The 24779-nt window shown below is 37.0% G+C and overlaps 1 long non-coding RNA gene across 1 annotated transcript; it reads left to right on the top strand.

The window, feature by feature from the left end:
* Window positions 1-9158: 9158 nt before the first annotated feature.
* On the top strand, window positions 9159-15762 carry LOC122135510. The gene is made up of 3 exons (XR_006153557.1): window positions 9159-10053; window positions 10326-10812; window positions 14876-15762. It is a non-coding gene; the product is annotated as an uncharacterized LOC122135510 (long non-coding RNA).
* The last annotated feature ends 9017 nt before the right edge of the window (window positions 15763-24779 follow it).

The following is a 24779-nucleotide window of genomic DNA, read 5'->3' as shown; positions in this document are numbered from 1 at the left end:
TCTCCTTTTCCCAAAAGGTACTGAACTGTTATTGGGACATGGGTATGTGTGTTTTTGGGAATATTAGTGTATGTGTGCTTTCTACGGTGTTATTCACTTTGCCCCCTTTCTAGGGGTGCCATAACGGGGGGAAAGTTAGGATGATTTCAAGACACTTTCATTTTGTCACAATACGCACAAGTCACAATATTATCTCAGCTTTTTAAATTATTCGTCTTATTATGAAATCCAAAAATGTCATTAATGTGATGTCAGATTGCTTTTTTCTGTTCCGGACCACGAGTGAATCGACCATCTCTTCCTCTTTACTACTAGTTAAGACTTTAATGCAAAAAAAAAAAAAAAAACCTTAAAGATACAGTACAACTCACTGATAGGCTTTTAACTGTGGAAAGACAAAAAAGAAAAAAAATATAATAATCTGACGTTATATTTACCTTACCTTTACCTTTTCAGTGTCCATAGATGGTTAGTTCGCTAGAGAAAAGGACTTTAGAGAAGATCACATCACAAATATATGTAGTATATTATACATTTATTTATAATTAATTTAATTTTAACTTAACCTGTCATTGACTTCTTAATAATTGAATGTACTTTGTGCCTACAGTACAGTTCAAAAGTTTGAAATAAGATTTGTTAGAAAGAAATTAGTTCTTTTATTCAGCAAGACTGCATTCAAGTGACCAAAAGCTACAGAAAAGATATTTATAATGTTATAAAACATTCTATTTCAAGTAAATGCTGTTCTTTTGAATGCTCTTTTCAAGAAATCTAGAAAAAAAAAAAGATCACTGTTTCCACAAAAATATTAAGCAGCACAACTGTTTTCAACATTGGATTGTTTGTTTAGCACCAAATGAGCATATTGGAATGATTTTTGCATGTGACACTGACGACTGCAGTAATTATGCTGAAAATTCAACTTTGCCATCACAGAAATAAATTTTAAAACTAGAAAACAGTTATTTTAAATTGCAGTTTCACAATAATGCTGTTCTTCCTGTGAATAAGAGACTTAACAATCATAACAAATGTTTAGAGCATAACTATAGAAACTATATCTTCTTGCATTCAGTACATAGAACTTAAAGTGCGTTTCTGGATCAAAATGACTTAAAATGCTGGAGCCGTTCTTATGAGCTCACTTTTTTTTTTAAAGCAGGCAGTGCTCTTCAACTTCCAAAGATGAGAAAAACAACACTAATCCTCATGACTGAGTGCTTCAGGCTGAAATGGATCTACAGGCCATGACATACAGTAGAGCTTTTCAGAGCTGAGATTTGGCTTCTTTGTAATAAGATTCCTCTTTCCCAGGCCAAGCAGTGGGTTTTGGCTGAAAGAGTTCTCGATGTAAAAAAGGAAACAAGCTTGTAATGGTCCAGGATATAATGCTGCTGAGAGGACTCGGATCGCTTGCTCAGCAGAGTTCCAGGTGTGCCGTGAACTTTTTTACACATTATTTATTGTTTTTCTGGTTTGGTTCAGCTTGGGTGTGTTTATTGTGATTTACAGTGTTACAGGTTGCAAATATGTAGGTAAGAAGCGTTCTTTAAAGTAAAAGATGATAACGAATTTACATAGACATCCAATTTAAACCAGCTGGATCTTGTTAATGGTAAAATGAACAATGAGCTGGCTTGTTTGCCCCTGTTCCGCCATGCCTAGGTTGAATCTCATTTTTAGTAAGAAGACATTAAGACACAAGAAGAACAAAAAATGTTGAAAATGTACATTTCTTTTGCATCATGTTTAAGATGCTTGTCTGTATTAATGTTTCACTAACTATAGTAATATGACAATGATTGACATGGTGATGCACTTTAACTGTGTTTCTGAGGCTGAGGTGTTTTCACATGGCCATTAGCTTTATGTCTGCATCCGTTTTTATAAGTATGTATTCACAATTGCAACTCCCCCCATGGCTAGACATCTGCCGGGGGTCTGAACTTCCCAGAGTGCCTTGCTACTCTCTTTGGCCTGTGTTAATATTGATGTGTAAAAATAGGCATGGCAGTGGGCTGATGATATTTGCCCACCTAGCGTGCCATAATAAGAGGCTGTGTTTGCTCTGCGCTACTGACTGCAGGACATGGGTGGGAGGAGAAAAAAGTCTGGAAAAAAAGGATATTACAGGGAGAAGCATTTTGTAAGCCCCTCCACCCTGTTCACCCTACAATGTAAATACTGAGAGAAAGAGAGTGATGATTAGGTGAGAAAATGAGAGGGGGAGATAGACAGATGAAGGTCTGGGCAAAGGGAGTCAGACTGGAGTCCGGAGGATAGAGAGAATTGGATTGTGATCCGGTGGAGGAGAAAATAAGTGAAGAAAAAGAGGGATATGAATCCTCAAGGACAGATGTGGAACTTTATGAGAATGGATAGGTGTATACCAGCACAGGAGAGGAGAGAGAAAGGATCAAGATGAGTGGTGGGAAAAGGCAGGAAACGGTTTGCGTTAATTTGAGTAAATGTGTGTTTTTACAGGGCTTGCTTGACCAATTAAACTGAAAATAATGTTGCGTAGAAACAATTTTCACACAGAAATAGCTAGTAAATTTCACAATTAATGACAAAGAAACAGAAAGTAACACACTGAATAAAACGTGAAATTCTGAAATGGAAATCGTATTTCTTTGTAAAATGTCTTCTGATAAAGTATAAAAATAGGTTTTTACTGTCTAGTCATCTAGTCATTCAGGGAACAGGGAAAATATGCTGTTCTGCAGACCCAGATGTTCAGTGTGTCCTGTGGGCTGAGACTTTTTTCAGTTGCGTATATCAGTTATTGAGGTAGGAATGTGGTTTATTCTTTAGCTAGAGACATTCATTCTGCATGTGGCACAATGTGACAGTAGAGAAAAGAGGAAAAGAGGAAAAAAGAGGGAGGGAGGAAGGGAGGAGGTGAAGGTGAAAAGCAAATTGAAAGTGATGGAGTCCTTCAGGGCGGTGGGGTTATACTGAGACACTGGCATAAGCAGCTGTTGTTCTGTAAATCTGAGAAAGTGAAACTGCCTTTCAGATACTCAAGGACATGATTTGAATCCTGTAACAACTTGCCAGCCTTCAGCAGTAATATTTTACATGTTTCATTATAGTGGAGAAATATGCAGTGAAGCCATTGTCTGTATATGTAACAATGACATCTTCAGAAACAAGATGTCAGATGTGGGCAGGTTAAAAATATTGATTTATTTTTGAGCTTGCTGGATAAATATTTGTATATAATTTTTTGGTTATTCACTTGCATATACAAAATAGTCACTACGTCTTTGATACAATATTACATTTCCTAACATTTAAGCAATTTTTCAGTGCACAATTCCTGTGCATTATGTACAGTGATGTCCAAAAGTCCACTTTTTGTAAATTATTATTAATGCAATTTTTCATTACAATAAAAACACAATCTATTCTTGCTTATAAGAAACCAAAACTTACGCGAAGGAGAGTGGGCTCTTGATGGCAAGCAAATGATGTGAAGATAAAGGCAGTTGGGAGAAGCTAAAAGAATAAAAGAGAACAGATACATCAGATTACCTTTGCCCCCCTCTCTCACTTTACACAGCATGTAGCCTATAGCACTATAGTAACATCCCAGGACAACCCTAGTCCGAGCGTCCACTGCTATTTATCAATCCGCACTGTCTGGCATGAATATTCCATTCATTCATAAAGAGACAGCAGCGATTCTTCAACGGGTTACACTTGAGAGATATTGAATTAGAAAATAGAGTAAATGAAGTAGCCTATAAGGTGATTGCTCCGATTAACAAGATACACACACACACACACACACACACACAGACATGTGAATACTCAAATTGAAGAATTCTGTTGTTTCAGGTTTCTAGATTCTAGTTGTATGTTTATCATTTTCATATGCATTTTGCATTCTGCTCTTTTTATGTAGATTTCAAATATTGTAGTTCATACAGTAATACATTTATTTCAATACTCTGTAAAAAAATAAAATAAAATAAAAAAAATAAACCATCACATAATTTGTAATGGTTTTACTGGTTATAATGAAAATTGTATTGGTTTTAATGGAAACTCTAATGGTGCCGGTTGGTCTCTACTGGTAATTGGTCACCTTCTATTCATGGCTTTTGTTAAAGCCACCAAATCCTAATGTAATATGTTCCAAAACACACTACAGAAAACCATTATTTAATAGTTTTAATGGTCAAAAGTTGATGGTTTGTAATATTTACAATGGCATTTGTAGTGGAAATCATTCAGATTTCTGTGATGGTTTCTATTGTTTTTGTCAGCAGGGTCACCATGGGTTTTGTGATGTTATTTGTCATAAATGCGATAGGATTGCTGTAATATTGTGAGATAGTAGCGACTGTTTGTAGTTGTGGTGGGCCTATTTGTGAGAAATTCCAGGGCTGTTTTTGACTCCCAGTCCATCCTTGTCATAATGTGCCAATATTTAAATTATGGTTGAATGCAAGCATTTAGCACTAAAGACATCAGTCAGGGTAGATACCATCTTCAATTTAATGCATGATCAAAACAAGGCTGTGCAGGGATAGACTTACAGTCTTTATGTGGCATACAATTAATATTTAAAGGTCCTAGATCACATGTAATTTGCCAAACTCACAACTTTCAAAACAGTTTTATTGAATTTTTGGCTACTTAAAGTGTTTGGGAAAGAAGTTTTGTCAGCTGAACAATTGGCATGATGTTAAACAACTCTATAATCCATTGAATACGCTGTACTACTATCCCTCGCAGCCTTGTTTACATTACTGTCAAAAATTAAATAGGGTTCCACGCTGACTAAGATCTATGAAAGCACAAGTGAGTGGTAATCCAAGCAGTGTTAGCAGTCTGATTTTTAATATCACCACTTACCATGTCACTGGAATTAGCTTGTTCAGCTCTGGGTTAAGATGAGCCATTGCTGTAGATGTTGTTAGCTTTTATTTAAATAACTCTACTTTCCAGATCAATTTGAAGCTTTAGTGTCAGCTATTACATGGAGAGAGCACAACTGCATTTATCAAGGTTCAAATGTATTTAATTTTTATCACTCTCTAATACTACAGTCTTCCTTTCTACATCAGGTTTTAAGTCTACCTCATAGAAAAGTCTTATTGTTTCTTTGTAGCCTAGCATTTCTGTAATGGCCAATTTCAAATAGGCATAGACTCAATCAGTTAGAATAAATATGCATGTTGTGCATTTGTCCACTGTTTCCTTTTTTTTTTTTCTTTCAATTCTTGACACAAAACATTTTTCACAGCCATGGACAACTTAATATTGAGTTGAGACCTAAACCAGTCACTGATGCAGTTACTGAAGTCCTCCATTACACCCAAAGAATAGTTGTCTTAAGCTTTGTCTTGTTTACCCATATAGCTTTAAATTGATGGTTTTCTTTTTCGGAACCCTGTTGGGGTTCAGGATTCTTTGATGAAAAAGAATTTCAAAAGAACAGCATTTTTTTTATTCATTATAGGCTAAATATCTGTAATGATCATCCTTACTAAATAAAAGTACTAATTTCTTTAAAACAGCTGTCATACCCCTCAATTTAATTATTGTTGCTATGTTTAATAAGTATTATGTATTTATATGGAATATATTGTTATTGTAACATCTTTTTTCTTCCTCCATCCTAATATTTATTTTACAGCCAAACATATTACAGCTAACTCTAGTGTTGAGTAAAACGTGGTATATTTTGAGTAATAAGTAGGTATATTTGCTCTCTACTTCTGGTGAAGTGATATGTCAATGGACGTTTTGCTGTACCCTTTCTGAAAATACAGTGTACACTTTGATTTAGAATTTCACTGAACATGGTTGAATTCCACTTTGTAGACACTATCAGGCAATTGAAAGATTGATCTGGTTCACTTCATTTCCCGATTCCATTCTGCCATGATCACCCAACCATTTCTTTTACACTCTCTTCCTATTGATAAAAGTGGCTAAAGGACCAAGAAATTGTCTAATGAGGTATTAGGGCATTTATTGGTGTGCCGACTCTTACCTACCTCTTGAAGAGTGTGTGCTAATGTACCACAGCTGTCTGGGGTTACATCTCTCAGCTTCTCAGCTTGACTCTAAGGCTGGAGAACTCTATTCATGTAAGTGCAAAACTTCACTGTGCATCCAAACTCTGATAAACAACACCTTGTGTATGAATGGGTTTGGACATCCTGCAGGGCTATTAAAGTCAGGCTTGGCACTATGAAAAGTACAAAGAGAGAGAACTAGAGAGACTGTGTGTGCTGCTGCAGGATTTCTCAAACTGTGTTGCCCGTGGCGACAGTGCTGGCCAGTCGCCGTGGTTCCCTGCGGTTGAAGGTCGATGCTGTAGCGTCCAGGGCTAAAAGCTGCTCGGCCAGTCCTGCACATGCTAATAGAATTAGCGTGCCATCTGTTAGCGAGCAGCGTGCCAGCCTGGACCCCTGCTAATTATGATGTAATATCAGGAGCAAGCAGCAGATTACTTTTTAGGGGCTACAGAGATGCTAGCAATTAAGAAAGATATATTGAGAAAGTGACAAAAATAAGAAAGTGGAAAAAAGGGGGTGGAAAGAAAGTTGAGATGAGCTGAGGACAAATATGTTGCCTTAAACAGAAGTTGGCTTGCTGAAAGACAATAAAAGAAAACAAATGTTTGAGCAGTAGATTTAAAAGGGGAAAAAAAGGAAGGATATCATTCTAAAGGAACCCCAGAATGGAAGGGGAAAATGTGCCAGTGTTCCTCTAAGCCGATAATGCTCAGTGGCTTTTAAACAAATCTTCCTTAAGTCTGGCTTAACCATGTTGCCAGGTGATGATTGTTGAAAATGGCAGTGTGACAGTAGTCTAACAATGACAGTGTTTTAAAAACACAGGCCTGCAGCCTCATTGCTAGGCACACACACACACACACACACACACACACACACACACACTTGAGGCAACTATCCGTGTTTATCTAATGCTTGAGGCAGGAGAACATTTTGCACTGTAGGTCCAGAGGAAGAGACAAGCAGAAGGAACAGATGACAGCAGCAAATCAGAGGGTTTTGAGCCTTAGTCATCTCGTAACAGGCTGAAGCATTCCAAACAGTGGGCCTATGCCACGAATGCAAGAAACACAGACACAGAGCTGTGGATGTTGATAGTTTTTGAGCACGCTACAATCTCTCCGTGAGGGGAAATGAAGGAAAAATTCAACCTAAAAATTAAAGTTGTCATCAATTTCTGGCTCTCATTTTATTTAAGTCTAAATGTCTGAGCAGCTCTTTTCAATACGACCACAGTCGGTGGTGACTTTTACTGTCAGGATTTGGAATAACAAGAGGATGAGCAAATGTTTTTCAATTTCCATATGTCAATGACATTTTCCTTTAACCTGATTTATGGAGGTGTCAAGTGTAACCTTACTAACTGTGTGGACTAGATGCAGTATTTCTTGAAAAAATGTGCTTACACTTTATAGCATTTCAAACACAGAAAGGCAAAAATAAGTCGCATTGGTCAGCACATCTTGACTTTATCCAAAATTGTACCATTTCATGCACATAAGGGTGAATGCATTTTTAATTTTGTGGATAACAGAAAAACTTTGAATGACATGTATTTTGCCCACAAAACATTTTTTTTTTTTTTTTATGTTCACCAAGGCTGCATTAATCTGATAAAAAAATATATAGGAAAAACATAAATATTACCATTTAAAAATATTTTTTGTTGTTGTTTTAATATATTTTAAAATGTTAATTTAAAAGGTTGTTAATTTAAATTATATTTTTTTTCTCAATGTAATAGCAAAGCTGAATTTTCAGCAGCCAGTATTCAGTGTCACATGATCCTTCAGAAATCAGTCTAATTCTAATAAGTTTGGTGAGTGAGGTTCAATGAACCTTCTCTCCATCAAAGAATCCTGATGTATCACGGTTTTCACCAAAATCTTATGCAGTTTTAAACATGGACAATAATTAGATTAGATTAGATTCAACTTTATTGTCATTGCACATGTAAGGTACAAGGCAACGAAATGCAGTAAGCATCTAACCAGAAGTGCAATAAGCAGTAAGTACAGGATATATAGTGTCTACAATATGTTACAAATGTACAATAAATATACAAATAAGGCAGTACTATGGACATAATTTACAGATTTTAAATACTATCAGCATGATATACAGATAGGTGTACTATGCACATAATATACAGATGGATTATGTAATAAGTGTATGTACACTATAAGCAGAAACTGTGAGCATATGAACATTATTTACACTAGTGCAATGGACAGTAAAAAGTGCATAGAAAAATATTCCAGTGTCCAAATGGATCATTCAGTATTCTGGGATGAACAGACAGTAGTGCAAGTAATAATAAGTGAACTGTTTTGTATGTTTGTAAACCATCCAGATTTAGTGATGAGGAGGGGTGAGGAGTCTGGAGGCTCCTGAAGCGCCTCCCGGAGGGCAGGAGGTTAAACAGTCTTTGGTCAGGGTGAGAGGAGTCCTTAAGAAAGCTGCGAGCTCGACATAGACAGCATTTTCTATGGATGTCCTCAGTAGCAGAAAGTGGTGTCCCTGTGATGTGTTGGTTCGGTTTTCACCACCCTCTGCAGTGCCTTGCGGTCAGCAATTGAGCTGTTCCTATACCAGACTGTGATACAACTGGTCAGGATGCTCTTGATCGCACACCGGTAAAAGTTCACCAGGATGGCTGAAGACAGCTGGTTCTTCTTCAGTGTCCTGAGGAAGAAGAGGTGCTGGTGAGCCTTCTTGACCAAGCTGGAGGTATTTGTAGTCCAGGACATGTCCTCCGAGATGGTGGTTCCCAGGAACTTGAAGCTGGAGACATGTTCAAGAACCATCCCGTTAATGTGGATGGGGTCATGCGTGCTTCCTTTCTTCTTCCTGAAGTCCACAATGAGCTCCTTTGTCTTGCTGGTGTTAAGGAGCAGGGTGTTTGTCAGCGCACCATGCGGGCAGGTGCTGTACCTCCTCCCTGTAGGCAGTCTCATCGTTGTCTCTGATGAGGCCAATCACCGTGGTGTCATCTGCAAACTTAATGATGGAGTTGGATCCATGCACAGGCTTGCAGTCGTGGGTGTAGAGGGAGTAGAGGAATGGGCTCAGCACACAGCCCTGTGGTTCACCGGTGTTCAGTGTGATGGTGGTGGAGCAGGTGTGGCCTGACCTAACATGCTGACGTCTGTTGGTCATAAAGTCCATAATCCAGTCCATATCCAATAATAAGAACCATTATTAATATTATGTGACACATCCCCATAGTGGTGTGTTCCTGCATCTGATTTTTGTTGACCGAAAATCCATAAAGACTAATGTTCTCTTTCACTATAGGGAGCTTTTGCTTTCTGGAAGATGTCTGTCACAAAGGTGTTATGCAATATCAACTTGGCTAACTGTGTGTTAGATATATTACATAATAAAATGTCATAGCACACACTATATTCACTTTTTTGGAACTCATTCACACATACCATGAATTTAATATAATAAGGTTTTGTATAAAAGTGTGAACTAAAGCATGACCTTTTCTCCACGTCTTTGTCTAGATGTCAGTATGACTCTACTCACCAGAGAACCCTGAGAGACTGAGTTACAGTCCGCTTCTACAGATATGCCTGTAATGGAATCTTCCACTTTAATGCTTACAGCTTACATGTTTGCTCTCTCAGATGCTCATTTTCCTCATTTCCTGTTTTATATATCTGCTGCTGTCTCATCCCAGCGTGCTTTGTATCCCGCGAGGTGACCTTACAGCGGCCCAGTGGAGAGCTCTGAAGTATTCCTCGTTAGATGAGAGTGCTGTCTGTCTCCTTGTGTTTTCGGTTGAAAATGATGCCATTACGCCTGCTCGCCACCTCTCTCTGTCACCCTAACGAAGCATGGGCCGCTGCGTCGCTCATGCTGGCACGACAGGTGTGCGGCTGCTGCTCGCACCAGCAGTGACTGAAGACTCTCGGCTCGCTGCAGGTCCTGTATCTTTCTTCAGACTCAGCATGCGAATTGCTCTTTTTTTATGGTCCCTGTGTCATATTCTCTTCTAAACAAGGTACTGTAAGAATGTACTGTAGATAAGTTATGTAGGGATTGTTTTAGTTTACTACATGGATTCAGCAAGTCAATACTTGGAAATGTCATTAAACTTTATCCAAAGTGTTGTTACTTTGTGTGTGCGATGCACTTCAGGTAAGCGAAAGTGAGTTTAGAAGACCTTGTTAAAGCATGACAAATTTCAAAAGAAAACGAAGACCTTGTTGAAGAACTCTCTCCATCCGTCCTCTAACTTTCTAATCCAATTTACTGTGACGTTTGTGATTCCAGCTCTCTGTTGTGCTGCAAGTGTATTAAAACACTGCCGCCTGACCGAAGGTACTTCATGATTAGACTATGGTGAATAAGATTGAAGTTGAAAATAAAACAGAGTCCCGGCGGAACCGATTGTGTAAGTGCCACCATGCTTTTTTCCAGCTGGCCATTTCAGTTGATTCGACTATTCCCCTTGAGGTAAAAGGCATTTTTGATGGAATCCGAGGCCTTAGTGTTTGTCAGACGCCTGTCTGTAATTTGTGATTACAGCACAAGCAAAGGAGGTGGCAGAGATTAATTCAGTCCAACCCACGAATCTGATTGCCTGCATTTGCATATTAATAAGAAAATCTCTCAAATGTTTTATTTTTTTTTTTCCTTTTCTTCAAGTGTTCTCTCTTTAACTTCGGCAGGTGCTGAGGCAGAAGATGATGCAGAAGACTGATTTTAAAAATGAGAGGAAAAATCTGATATTTACAGCACTTGCATCTGGCGATCTGAGGTCAGTGTCTGCTTGTGCATGGATTTGCATAAATCTGCATGTGTAATGAGAGGAGACGCGCTAGCCGATTCCTGTCTTCATTTAGTCCCGTTTAAGAATGAGAGCGAGTGAGAGAGAGTGGGAGAGCTCTGGAGGGGGTTGCGTGAAGCCACTCCTGAGCAGATACACGTAATTGTGCGTTCAAATGGGTGTAAATAAAAGCAAAGCTGAGAGGTAAATACAGCCTCTATCTCTAATATGCCATCTGCTGTTTGTGGGAGCTTGCAGATAAATTGAGCTTGTGATGGCTGTGTGGGAATGCTGCCTGTGGTCTCGTCTCTATTCCCTCTCTTTCTCATTTCCCCTACATGCTTTCCCTCTTTTTACAAGAGTGCACATTCAGAAGGGAAAGAACAGATAGTTGTAACACATTAGCTCTGTTCCAAAACGTAGTGAGCTTTCTCGCTGCTGACTACTGTACCTAAACTGGAAATTGCCTAAGGCAGCAACCTTACTTGAATGGTACTGTAAAAGTGAGTGACTTGGAAAGCTCTACATAGGCAGTGATTGTGTGCTCCTTAAGCAGAGATTGCAAGACACTCAGGTCACAATTGATGTCAATATAAGCTACACAATAGGTGATACTCTGGCAAACATAAAGGTTATCAATTCTTTTAAATTATTCTCTAATTATTAATAGTTTTCAACATTTGAATGATTTGGCAACACTTTGCAATAAGGTTTTATAGGTTAGCATTAGTATGTACAGTATATGTGTGTGTGTGTGTGTATATATAGAGAGATAGATAGATAGCTAGCTAGATAGATAGATAGATAGATAGATAGATAGATAGATAGATAGATAGATAGATAGATAGATAGATAGATAGATTCTGTGGCCAAAATATTTATGCTAAATAAATGTTGCAAACAGTGGAGCTTAATGAAATATATTTTTGAAATAGAAAATATATTTAGTTTCAACCTTCATATACCAATATGTATTTCTAAATGCATTTCAGGGGCAAGAAAATACATTTCAGCAGCCTACATTTATGCTAAATACAAATGTGGATGGCCTTAGAGATCAAAAGTAGATTTATAATGATTGAATAATGTTTAATATTTTTTAATATTGCAGGGGTTTTTTTTTTCAAGTTTTTCTTCAGATGTAACATGTAAATGCATTTTTTTTTGTTACAATATATATATATACAGACTTTTAAATTAAATGTTCCCTCCTGGTGGAATGACCTGCCCAACTCAATCCGAGCAGCTGAGTCCTTAGCCTTCTTATATTATAGGATTTGATTAAAATATATTTCATCTTTATTTGATTTTATAATTTATATTTTGCTCTATTTTTTTTTTTTCTATTCTATCTGTTTTCTTTTTATTTATTATATTATTTAAAAGCCCTGGTTACGTGTACAGTCGTGGCCAAAAGTTTTGAGAATTACATAAATATTGGAAATTGGAAAAGTTGCTGCTTAAGGTTTTATAATAGCAATTTGCATATACTCCAGAATGTTATGAAGAGTGATCAGATGAATTGCATAGTCCTTCTTTGCCATGAAAATTAACTTAATCCCCAAAAAAAAAAAACCTTTCCACTGCATTTCATTGCTGTCATTAAAGGACCTGCTGAGATCATTTCAGTAATCATCTTGTTAACTCAGGTGAGAATGTTGACGAGCACAAGGCTGGAGATCTTTATGTCAGGCTGATTGGGTTAGAATGGCAGACTTGACATGTTAAAAGGAGGTTGATGCTTGAAATCATTGTTCTTCCATTGTTAACCATGGTGACCTGCAAAGAAACGTGTGCAGCCATCATTGCGGTGCATAAAAATGGCTTCACAGGCAAGGATATTGTGGCTACTAAGATTGCACCTAAATCAACAATTTATAGGTTCATCAAGAACTTCAAGGAAAGAGGTTCAATTCTTGTAAAGAAGGCTTCAGGGTGTCCAAGAAAGTCCAGCAAGCTCCAGGATCGTCTCCTAAAGAGGATTCAGCTGCTGGATCGGAGTGCCACCAGTGCAGAGCTTGCTCAGGAATGGCAGCAGGCAGGTGTGAGCGCATCTGCACGCACAGTGAGGCGAAGACTTTTGGAAGATGGCCTGGTGTCAAGAAGGGCAGCAAAGAAGCCACTTCTCTCCAAAAAAAAAAATAAGTGACAGATTGATCTTCTGCAGAAAGTATAGTGAATGGACTGCTGAGGACTGGGGCAAAGTCATATTCTCCGATGAAGCCCCTTTCCGATTGTTTGGGGCATCTGGAAAAAGGCTTGTCCGGAGAAGAAAAAGGTGAGCGCTACTATCAGTCCTGTGTCATGCCAACAGTAAAGCATCCTGACACCATTCATGTGTGGGGTTGCTTCCCATCCAAGGGAGTGGGCTCACTCACAATTCTGCCCAAAAACACAGCCATGAATAAAGAATGGTACCAAAACACCCTCCAACAGCAACTTCTTTCAACAACCCAACAACAGTTTGGTGAAGAACAATGCATTTTCCAGCATGATGGAGCACCGTGCCATAAGGCAAAAATTATAACTAAGTGGCTCGGGGACCAGAATGTTGAAATTTTGGGTCCATTGCCTGGAAACTCCCCAGATCTTAATCCCATTGAGAACTTGTGGTCAATCCTCAAGAGGCGGGTGGACAAACAAAAACCCACTAATTCTGACAAACTCCAAGAAGTTATTATGAAAGAATGGGTTGCTATCAGTCAGGATTTGGCCCAGAAGTTGATTGAGAGCATGCCCAGTCGAATTGCAGAGGTCCTGAAAAAAGAAGGGCCAACACTGCAAATACTGACTCTTTGCATAAATGTCATGTAAATGTCGATAAAAGCCTTTGAAATGTATGAAGTGCTTGTAATTATATTTCAGTACATCACAGAAACAACTGAAACAAAGATCTAAAAGCAGTTTAGCAGCAAACTTTTTGAAAACTAATATTTATGTAATTCTCAAAACTTTTGGCCATGACTGTACTGCATTTAAGCTAACTGAGACTTGTAATAGCACTTATATATCATTGCTCTTTTGTTGTTTTTGATTGCATCCCTTGTCCTCACTTGTAAGTCACTTTGGATAAAAGCGTCTGCTAAATGACTAAATGTAAATATATATATATATACAGTGCCCTCCATAAGTATTGGAACAGTAAAGAAAAAATAGCTTTCTCTGCTGTGGAGTCAAGACATTTTCAAATATGATTAAAAGATGAATATGCAACAAAACTAAAGAATGTCACAATTTATTATTAGGTCTTTTGACACATACGTGTTTTAACAAATAAAAAGAACAGCACTTTTAAAGGTTCATTCCACTATTTGATGTGAGCATAAGTATTGGAACAGTTGAATTTAAGGCAGATGTAAAAGATTAAAAGCTAGTATTTAGTTGAAGATCCCTTGCATGCAATCAGAGCAGTGAGTCTGCAACCCATAGACATCACCAGACTCTTGGTCTTATGCTTTGAAATTCTTTTTTCCAGCCTTTAATACAGCCAACTGTTGCTTGTTTTGATGAGTTTCTGTCTTTAGTCTCCTCTTCAGCTGGTGAAATTAATGTTTAGTCAGATTTAAATCTGGAGATTGATTTGAGCAATCTATGACTTTACATTTCTTTGCCCTGATAAAGTCCTTGACTGAACTGGCAGGTTGTTTTGGGTCATTGTCCTGATCTAATATGAAGTGTTTTCTAATGAGTTTGGTGGCATTTTCTTGAATATTGGTAGTCAAGATGATTTTGTACCCTTCCAAATTCATTCTGCTACTGCCATCATACATTGTCATCATTAAAATTAAGAGGTGCTGTTCTAGAGACAGCCATGCATGCCCATGCCATGACACCACCTTCACCAAGCTTATATATATATATAAAGTGTCTCATGGGCCGTTGCCTTGTGGCAGTGCTTGCTTGCCACGCTGTTTTACGAGCACCAATGTCAGGCCGTTAAGCGGGCATGCTCTTTTGTAAAGGTTGTCTGCCTCTTAAATGCTGTCGACTTTATTGATGTGCTTCTCTCCCCCTCTTTCTCTTTTTCTTTCTCTCTCTCCTTCTCTTCACACAGAAATATGCTGGATGGCCCTGGTTTAAATTCAATTCTTCAACACAAGCCATTTATTAAGGAGTGAGGGCAGGCTAAGAGTGGAGACTGAGGTGGGGTGAGATGATAAAGCAAATTAATGTCCTCTTTTCACCGGTAAACGCACACACACACATGCGCGTGCACACATTGGGATGCTATTTAGCCAGCTTGGGGGGAGAGTCAGTGGTTGTAAACAGGACTAGCGGCATGCGTATGACTGCCTGTACACTGCCCAAAAACACTGCCGAGGACATGGAGTAAAACGGGCTGTCAATCTTCCCTCTCCACTGCTTAATCTTGTGCTGTTGGGCTTATCAGGGAGAAATGCCTTTACAAGACACCAAGACAATAACACATCACCTCACGCTAACCACAAAATATCTGGTCAATTATGCTAACACCAACCCGCTGAGGCTGCAATAGCCTATTATTTTAGCTCTAGTGATATAGAGGTCACACGTTATATTACAGGGTTTGTGGTAATGTGTATGTACAAAAGTATAATTGAAATGACACAATGTCATTACTGTAGTAATTTTAGTAATGTTATACTGTATGTGTAAAGTAAACCTATCATGGTTGATATTAATGCTGTAATGCTCTAAGTGTTATATAACACCAAACATTAAGCTCCAACCTGGATTAAACACACCTACCTGCAACTTTGTAGTAATCCTGAAGACCTTGATTAGCTTGTTCAGATATGTTTGATTAGGGTTGGAGCTAAACTCTGCAGGAAAGTGGATCTCGCGGTCTGGAGTTGAGGACCCTCAACTATATAGTGTGGGAAAAATATAGCGTCCAGCACAACAAATATCGCAACGAAATAATTTCCACCAAAGTGAAGTCAAATAATTTGGGAGTTTTAATAAGATGCAATTTTGAAGTTTTTTTTTTTTTTTTTTTTTTTTTGACATTTTAGGATATTGAAATGTTACCCTGGACCACAAAACCAGTCTTAAGTTACTGGGGTATATTTGTAGCAACAGCCAAAAATACATTGTATGGGTCAAAATGATTGATTTTTCTTTTATGCCAAAAAACATTAGGATATTAAAGGGATACTCCACCCCAACATGAAAATTTTGTCATTAATCACTTACCCCCATGTTGTTCCAAACCCGTAAAAGCTCTGTTCATCTTCGGAATACAATTTAAGTTATTTTGGATGAAAACTAGGAGGCCTGTAACTGTCCCATAGACTGCCAAGTAAATAACAGTGTCAAGGTCCATAAAAGGTATGAAAGTCATCGTCAGAATTCTCCATCTGCTATCAGACGTGTAGTCTGGTTTATATGAAGCGACGGGAACACTTTTTGTAAGCGAAGAAAACAAAAATAACGACTTTATTCAATAATTCGTTTGTTGACAGTCTCCTCTGTGTCTCTCCAGATCACCATATGCTGCATATGCTCTTCTGCACTGTTTTCTTTCAAATCAAAACTAAATACATGTACAAACAGTGCATCCTTGTGACGTGGATGATACAGAAGAGCGTACACACTTTTACGGGTTTGGAACGACATGGGGGTGATTAATGACAAAATATTCATTTTGGGGTTGAGTATTCCTTTAGTAAAGAACATGTTCAATGAAGATATTTTGTAAATTTCCTACTGTAAATATATCAAAACTTATTTATTTATTTATTTATTTTAGTAATATGCATTGCTAAGAACTTCATTTGGACAACTTTAAAGGCGATTTTCTCACTATTTTGATTTTAAAACACCCTCAAATTCCAGATTTACAAAGAGTTGTATCTTGGCCAAATATTGTCCAATCCTCACAGACCATACATCAGTGACAAGCTTATTTGTTCAGCTTTTAGATGATGTATAAATCTCAATTTTGAAAAATTAACCCTTATGACTGGTTTTGTGGTCCAGAGTCATACACACAAACACTCACTCACTATCACTCTCTCTCACACACACACATACACACACACACACACACACACACACACACACACACACACACACACACACACACACACACACACACACACACACACACACACACACACACACACACACACACACACACACACACACAAACACACACACACACACACAAACATTATGCTTATTAATTAAGGGTGCATTTGTTTGATCAATAATACAGTAAAAACAGTAATATTGCAAAATATTATAAGCTGAATTTTCTGCATTATTACTCCAGTCTTCAATGTCACATTTTCCTTAGGAAATCTGATATGCTGATTACATATTGTGCTCGAGATGTATGATATATATTTCTAATAACATTAGAATTCTACTGATTTATAAATACTTTATATTAATATTCATTTAGATAATGCAAAATCCAGATGCATTTTCACTAGTAGTAGACTTTGGGACTCTGCTCTGTACAACACCACCAATTATCATATTACACTAACACCAACATTTAATCACTTTATATTTGATGATCATATAATGCAAACAACAACACTGGCAGTGAATCACTGAGTCTACTTTAGGCTGTTTGGCTGTTAGCGTTTGTGTGTTTGTTTTATTTTCTTGCTTGCCAACAATTTAGGCAGATTTATGTTTATGATGGTGGGGGTGGGGAGGGTTGATTCAGATGAGAGAGAGGAAAAAAAGAGATGAAAACATGATTTGTTAACATCACTCCATGACTCATTGCATTCCCTCCTCTCCTCTCACACTTTTCCCTCCAAGTAGCTAATAACTGCTAATATAATAATAACAGCAAGAGGGAAGCAGGGGTTTCTAGTGTGCTGGGGTGACAGACAGCTTATATATGCTTTGGAGTTTGTGTTCATTAACTGTAAGTGTATTTATGGAAAAATAACTAATATGTTTAAAAGATTTGGCAATGGTATTTTTGCTGTTTATGGAATATATGTGTTGGAGTTGTGGAAAATGATTACCTCTTATCTATTCTCATCTTTAGTAAGCTGCATGGTATATACAGTATATTTAAACAGTTATGAGAGGTCTTGTTATATTGTGAGTATTGTCACAGCTAAAGGACCTTGAAATGATACTCAAAGTGCCTGTGGTTTTCTAATATTAATTATATTTATAATACAGAAGAACTTACTTGAGTACATTATTGCTTTTATAAAGATATTTAAAATACTAAGAATGAATATAATAATATTAAATATTATATACATTCATTTTATTTTATTTTGCTGCTGTAGAACATGCATTCTTTCCATTTCTCCATCTCTCTCTCTCTCTCTCTCTCTTCAAATCATATTTGGTTAAAAAGCAGAAAGTGATGTGAAAGAATAGAAGCGCTGAAGCTGAAGGCTGAGCTGAGAGCAGCTGTTTGCTAGTGGTATGCTTCTCTCAGGACTGTTTCAGAGATATATCGATTGTTGTCTGCACAGCTCTCTCTGTTGCACAACATCACTGCTCATTCATTTATCTTCTGATTTATCTTCTTCTTTTGTTGATCTGTTTTCTGATCTCTTCCTGTCTCACTAAATCTCCTGTATCCTGTATATGCTTTTCTCTTCTGTAATAATAGTCTGGAGTTGTCTGGAGCTGTTCGCAATCATGGGTCCATGTTCAATTCAGTGGGTTAGAATCAGGTCAGGGTTTATTACTTAAGAAATCTCGTAAATATATATCAGATACAAAATTTTCAACGTGTGCAGTGACACATATCGGCTAATGCTGAATTGGCTTTCTTTTTTTATTAGAGAAAAATAGAATAAATGTTTTGACCATTTAAAGGGATTTTTTTAGACATTATAATTTTTCATTATAATATAAAAGATGTTATTATTATTTATTTATTGTTATTATTTAATACTTTTTAGTAGAGAAGAATAGATAAAATAGTGTCTATTATGTATGTAAAATGTCAGTTACTTTATATATTAAGAAAATATGTTATGTTATATAAAATGTTATTTTTACTATATATATATATATATAATTTATTTTATTGACAATATCAGACTGTAATAGTATTTAGAGTTCATTTTAGATTATATTAACATGAAAGAGTAGCCTGCTGTTGTTCTATTTATTTTTCTGTCTATATAGAATACAGTATGTGAGCGATTGAGGGGAGGGGCTGCAGGACAGATATGGCAAGATGACTTATGTATGCAAAGGCTCTTTGCTGCTCTTCATTTGCGAAGGGATTTACAGAGACAAATTCTGGGAAGTAATATTCCGGTGAAGTGGCCGCTCTGTTTTTCGTTCTGCGTTAACTGGCCTGTACATCTCCATCTCTCCATTCCTCTATATATCTCTACATCGCTCCATTTTTTTATTTCCCCCTAGTTTCAAACTCAATTTTCCCCTCCAAAACTCACTCGTCAGCATATGCGCTTTGACTTTCTCGAGTGTACCGCACCCTCTCCAATTACACACACGAACACACACGCAGTACCACCCTCTCCATCTCAATTTTATTTACTCTTTTCCTGTTCACGTTGAATCCCAGCTGCGTGCATGCATGTCTCTCTCTGTCTGCCTACTGCGTCTTGTCCCTGTTTCCGTCTCTGTTCTCACCTCCCGCTCTTCCTATCCATATATATCGTGATGTCATTAGCATTCATAGGTATTAGTATGTAAAGTAGTTCAAGCACAAATTCATTTTTGGACAGACACTGAAACAGATTGGCAACACACACACAGACACACACACACATATATATATATATATATATATATATATATATATAATATATATATATATATATATATATATATATATATGTATATACATATATTTAATTAACTAAAATATATTTTTGCTTTATATAAAATAAAATAAAATAAAAATTGCTATATAGAGAGAAAGGAGACAGATAGACAAGATTATTTACTTATTTAAAATAAATAGCCAGTGCCAATAAAGCTGAACTAAATCTGAAAATCTGAGAGAGAGAGTACAAAAAGAAAATGACTTTCTCAAGCAAATTTTCTTATATTTTAGATGTTGTCAGTCCACTGTACGTTTCAGTGTTTGTCCAAAAAGGTATGTGTACACTTTATGTACGAACACCTACGAATCAGCTCATCCTGCCTATCCTCCTCCTCTGCTCTCTTTCTCTCTCTGTTCCACCACCTTTTTTTCTTTCCTCCTTTCCTTGCTCTTGCGCTCCCATGAGCAGATGGTGTGAGGTTGGAGGTGGACAGGTAACAGACGACCCTATGTCCCTACTGATCACACATGCCCTGCCCAGGCCCGTTCTGTCCTCCGTCCTGCTTTCACTTTCTCCAGCCTTTTGACTTCGCTCTCTCCGTCCCTCTCTCTCTTTCTCTTTCCTGATGGTGTGCTCTGTCTGGCCATCAGCAGATGGTGGAATGGATCAGGAGGAGACGTCCTCTAACCCGGGATTGAGTCCAGAGATCATAGACCGTCCCATCATGGCCCAGTGGAGCTGGACCACAACACTCTCTGTGTGTGTGTGTATTTCTATTTTAATCACTGCTGCTATGAGGCTGATGTAATTTGTTTGGCAACATAGAATATTTTGTGAGAAGTGTTCATGCTTGATACTTTTTGGTGTGTGAAAACAACGTGAAATGAAAATTAGTTTAAAGGTGGAGTGTGTAATGTTTTGGATATTAAAACTTTCTCGTATCCCAGCTGAGTATGCAGAAGCAACTATAATTAAGCATTTGTATTTAATTTCCCTAGAAAGTGCTCTGTTTGTTTGAGCAACCCGACACTGCTCAGTTAGTGGAATGACTTTGGGTGGGGTGGGACTATCTGTTTGCCTGACCAGCGGCATTTTAGACAGAATTAATTTCAGGAAACCTGTTTGAAAACAGTAATGATAGTGGTGCAGCAGTGATACACTTCACCATTATAGACAACACTGAATCAAAATGAACCCTTTTTGCTTTTGTAATAAATGTAAGGGAACCAGGTCAATTTAGGGTGATCACTGAATCGGAATGAGATTTTTTTGATTTTGTATATAACATCAAATCTGCAATGGATATTAATATCCAAACTAGCACAGTAACAAGATTAGAAGTTTAAGACATTAACTCGTAAGCACAAAACACAAGATACTTCTCTTTCCAATATGAATAAGGCTTTATTAGATAAATCTAAGACATATAAACTAATCTAACACATAAGCACACGCACTCACACATTCACACAAGTTGCAGGAGGATAGAGAGTTAGGGAAGAATGAGTTTAAGAGAATGGAAATGTGGAATCCCAAGTTTACAGCACTACGTGAAATTGCATAGACATGAACAACCATCAGTCATCTAATTAAACCTCTGGAGTCGATTAACGCGTATACGCGTTTTGGGTATTTTCTCCTGATAACCCCGAAAAAGAACTTAGGTTACTTTCAATTTTGATCGTACAGATAACACCATACATCAATCGAGTCTGTAAAGGGTCTACGTTACTATACAGACATAATAACAACAAAACTTTGTGCACTTATAAAATAAAGATAACAAACAAGGGTGCTGTCTGCAGCCTTTGTCTGCGCTGATCTTCAGATACAAATGCGGGGTTTAAAATGAACTGTAACTCAGTGAATACTCAACGAAGAGACTGAGAGAGATATCTGTAGAAAGCCTGAGTATGTCTACTTTTAAACTAAACAAGTGACTGCTGAAAAACAAATATTTGTGATAAAGTAATCCATATAAAAACAACGCGATGTCCGTTTTCCCGTCTGCCTTCATTATCTTCTGGCTGACCACGCCCCCGATGCGCGCTTTTGAGAGTTTCAAATGGTCACTGAAGCGCGCGGCTTTTGAATAGACAGAAGACAACGCAGCGAGGTTCTTCAAGTTTTTTATTCATTGTACTGTTTGCTTCGCGATGAGAGGGAATAAACATAACTCCCAACGGATGTGATGTGGTTGAGGATTTGAGATTTGGATTTCCTCAAAAAAAAGAAACTTTATTCAGCAGAGATCATAAATGAGTAACTCTCTTTTTATTGATTTATATACTTGTAAAGTTTGATCACATAACTGGTAAACATTTTACTAGTTTGACTTTTTCCAAAGACTTTTTCCAAACTATAATTCGTGACTAAAGTAGCGGCAGCGTGCAGCCTATAAAGCACGCTGGAAAGCGCTCGAAATAATATAACAAAAAAAATAAAGTGATGACAAATGTAACAAATTGCTGTTCTTTCAATTTATCCCCCCTAAAATGACTAAAAAAAATAAGCTCTTTTCAAAAAATATAAAATAATAATAATAAAATAATGATGAGGATGAAAAGCTACAATAAATGTTGATGGTGTAAGATTGTTAAAAGGATTTTGAAAACTGTAATGAATGCAAAAAAATTCTTTTGAAAGCCAGCTTTGATTTTTCAAATGTTGGTCTGTTTGACTCACAAGTGAAATTAAATATGTTGTCTAAATACTCTAAAATAAACTACAAACATAAAATTATATACATTTATTTTGTCCTCACATTTTTCTTGTAACTCATCCCATTCATGAAAGCTGATGAATGGCTCATTATGCAGCTCATTATAGGCCTTTCAATCAGGCGTGAATTCCGATAGTTGACGCCTACTCGCATATGACTTTTACCAACAGGGTAAATCAATATTAAGTGGACATGATTCCTATAGATAAGAATTTAGGCTACAATACAAAATTTTGAACCAATTAACTGTATGTTGTGTTTTATTGCCTTATTATGCAGAAACATTTTTACATTATTTTTTTTTCAGCAAGAAGATTCGAACACACACATACTATTAACTAGTTTGTGAAATATGAACTTTAGCCTTTTGCTATTTATAGAAACTGAAAAAAGCACAAATGTCAGGGCATGACAAAATTCCAGGCCCCAAAAAAAGACATACACAGTTCCTAAGAGATTAGAAACATGATAGTCAAATTTGTGGGATTTCTGGAAAATGATAGGAAGTTAAGCAATGGACTGATACTTCCTTTAGAAGTCTTTTTGGTGTTCATCTGTACAAGACAGCATGACTAAAAGCTTTCTCTGCTTTTCTTTTGACATCAAATGTTGTCTTGGATGTTCTGTTGGAAACCAGAGGTTAAAATCGCGTGGGAATTTTCCCCTACTAGGATTCCTATGATAAGAATTTGATACATTTGACAAATAACTGATGTCAGAAAAGTTTTCGAACACACACATACTAAACATGAATATGAATACTTTTGCTATTCAAGAGTTATTAAAAAGACATACACAGTAAGAGATTAGAAACAGTCTGGTTCTTCCTAGGTCTTTTTGGGAGAAGTCAATCCAAGGTCCCCGATCTGCTAGGGATCTTTCTCATGAGTTTACATGTGATGGTCAGGCTGTGCATCTCTTTGACCAGCAATATTGATCCCTCTCCCCAAATTTGACAAGCTTTTCTCCTAATTGAAATTGTCAATAATTGTTCTGATGGTGTTAATGTTGAAAGCTGTTCTCTGAAAGAGTTGGTTGGTTATCTTGCTTCAGACTGTGGTGCTAGGAGTTGATTTACAACATGCTGTTGCCTTTCTGTGGAATTCGGCTCCTCATGTTTCAACCATGCTCATGATCGAATCTTTAATTTGTCTGGTTCGACGCTACATAAATGTCCCATGTCTTATTGTGCATGACACATCAGTGCATGTTATTCTAAATAAACTGAATAACTTTCCTTTTTGGTGATGAACCCAAGACTGTACAGGTGGGGAAAATCTTGTAACATTTCAGAAAAATGTACCTATATCTTTAATAAAACATAGAGTGAATTGTCATGTCAACTTTAAGAGATGTTATGTTAATATTACTGTTATTATTTAAGAGATGTAAATATTTAGTTTTATGCGATAGTAAACAGGTCTCAAAAGGTATTAGTGAATATATGATCAGTTGTCCTATATTATAGCTGCTGTCGAAAAGTCTGATGTGATTTTAACATTTTTTTTTCTAATTTAAGTAATTTAAGCAATGACATGGAGAAATAAAGAATACGGCTTCAGTTTTAATTAACAATATCTCGATATAGAGACAGGACAAATTTCAGACAGAATTACTGCATCAATATGTCTAGCCTGACTGGTTGAAAATGACTCATATCCTTGTAAAAGTTTTGATCATATTGCTCACCTGTAAGTAGTTTAAACAGAGAGGTGCTAGAAAGTCACATCATAATGCTTAAATTCCCCAGTAAGCGATAGTGGCAAGAAACAAAATATCCATTTTGGTGATTGAAAGTGAAAACAAAATTCATATCAAGTATTTAGGATGGGACTTGATTTAATCCATCAGGAATTGATTGGGTGGTAAAAAAAAGAAAAAAAAGTGACCTTACCTTTTCACAATGAATGTAGATTATTGGAGCAGAGTGGGTGAAAGTTTTTTTTTTTTTTTTCTCAGAGGATTTTGATTAAAGATTATTTTTAATGAGGAATACAAATGAATAGTGCAAGAAGTGCACTAAAATATAAAATATATGTCATATTTTTGATTTCATGTGAAATTTTTACATTTCAGCCTCACAGATGAACAACCAAATGCCATTCATCAACTCAGTAGAAGTTCTTAGCGCTTCTTTCATTTTAATTTCTATTCCCCTCTCATTGACTCATCCTCCCTCTCTTTCGCTTGGTAATAACGTTCACAACGTGGTACTTGTAAGCAGTCTCGACCTCATTCTTATGTGACATTTGTACACACATACAGTGTTCTTTTGCCTCCCTTTCTCTCACACACACAAACCACCCACACTGACATCTTATCTTTTGATCCCTTTGTTCTCCATGAACCTGTATGCATTATTTTCTTCCGGCTTTTATCTCATTGTCTTCCCCAGAGACTTACAGGAGCAAATTCTATTTTATTATTATTATTATTATTTCATTTATATCACGCCCAATAGCGAAAAAGAGAGTGAAATGGAAAAAGAAAAGGCAGAATGAGAGAAGGACAGATGGAGGGAA

This window comes from Cyprinus carpio, chromosome A3 (assembly GCF_018340385.1).
Source record: "Cyprinus carpio isolate SPL01 chromosome A3, ASM1834038v1, whole genome shotgun sequence".
Lineage (NCBI taxonomy): Eukaryota > Metazoa > Chordata > Actinopteri > Cypriniformes > Cyprinidae > Cyprinus > Cyprinus carpio.
The sequence above is the reverse complement of the archived record's forward strand: the minus strand, read 5'-3'. Positions and strand labels throughout refer to the sequence as shown.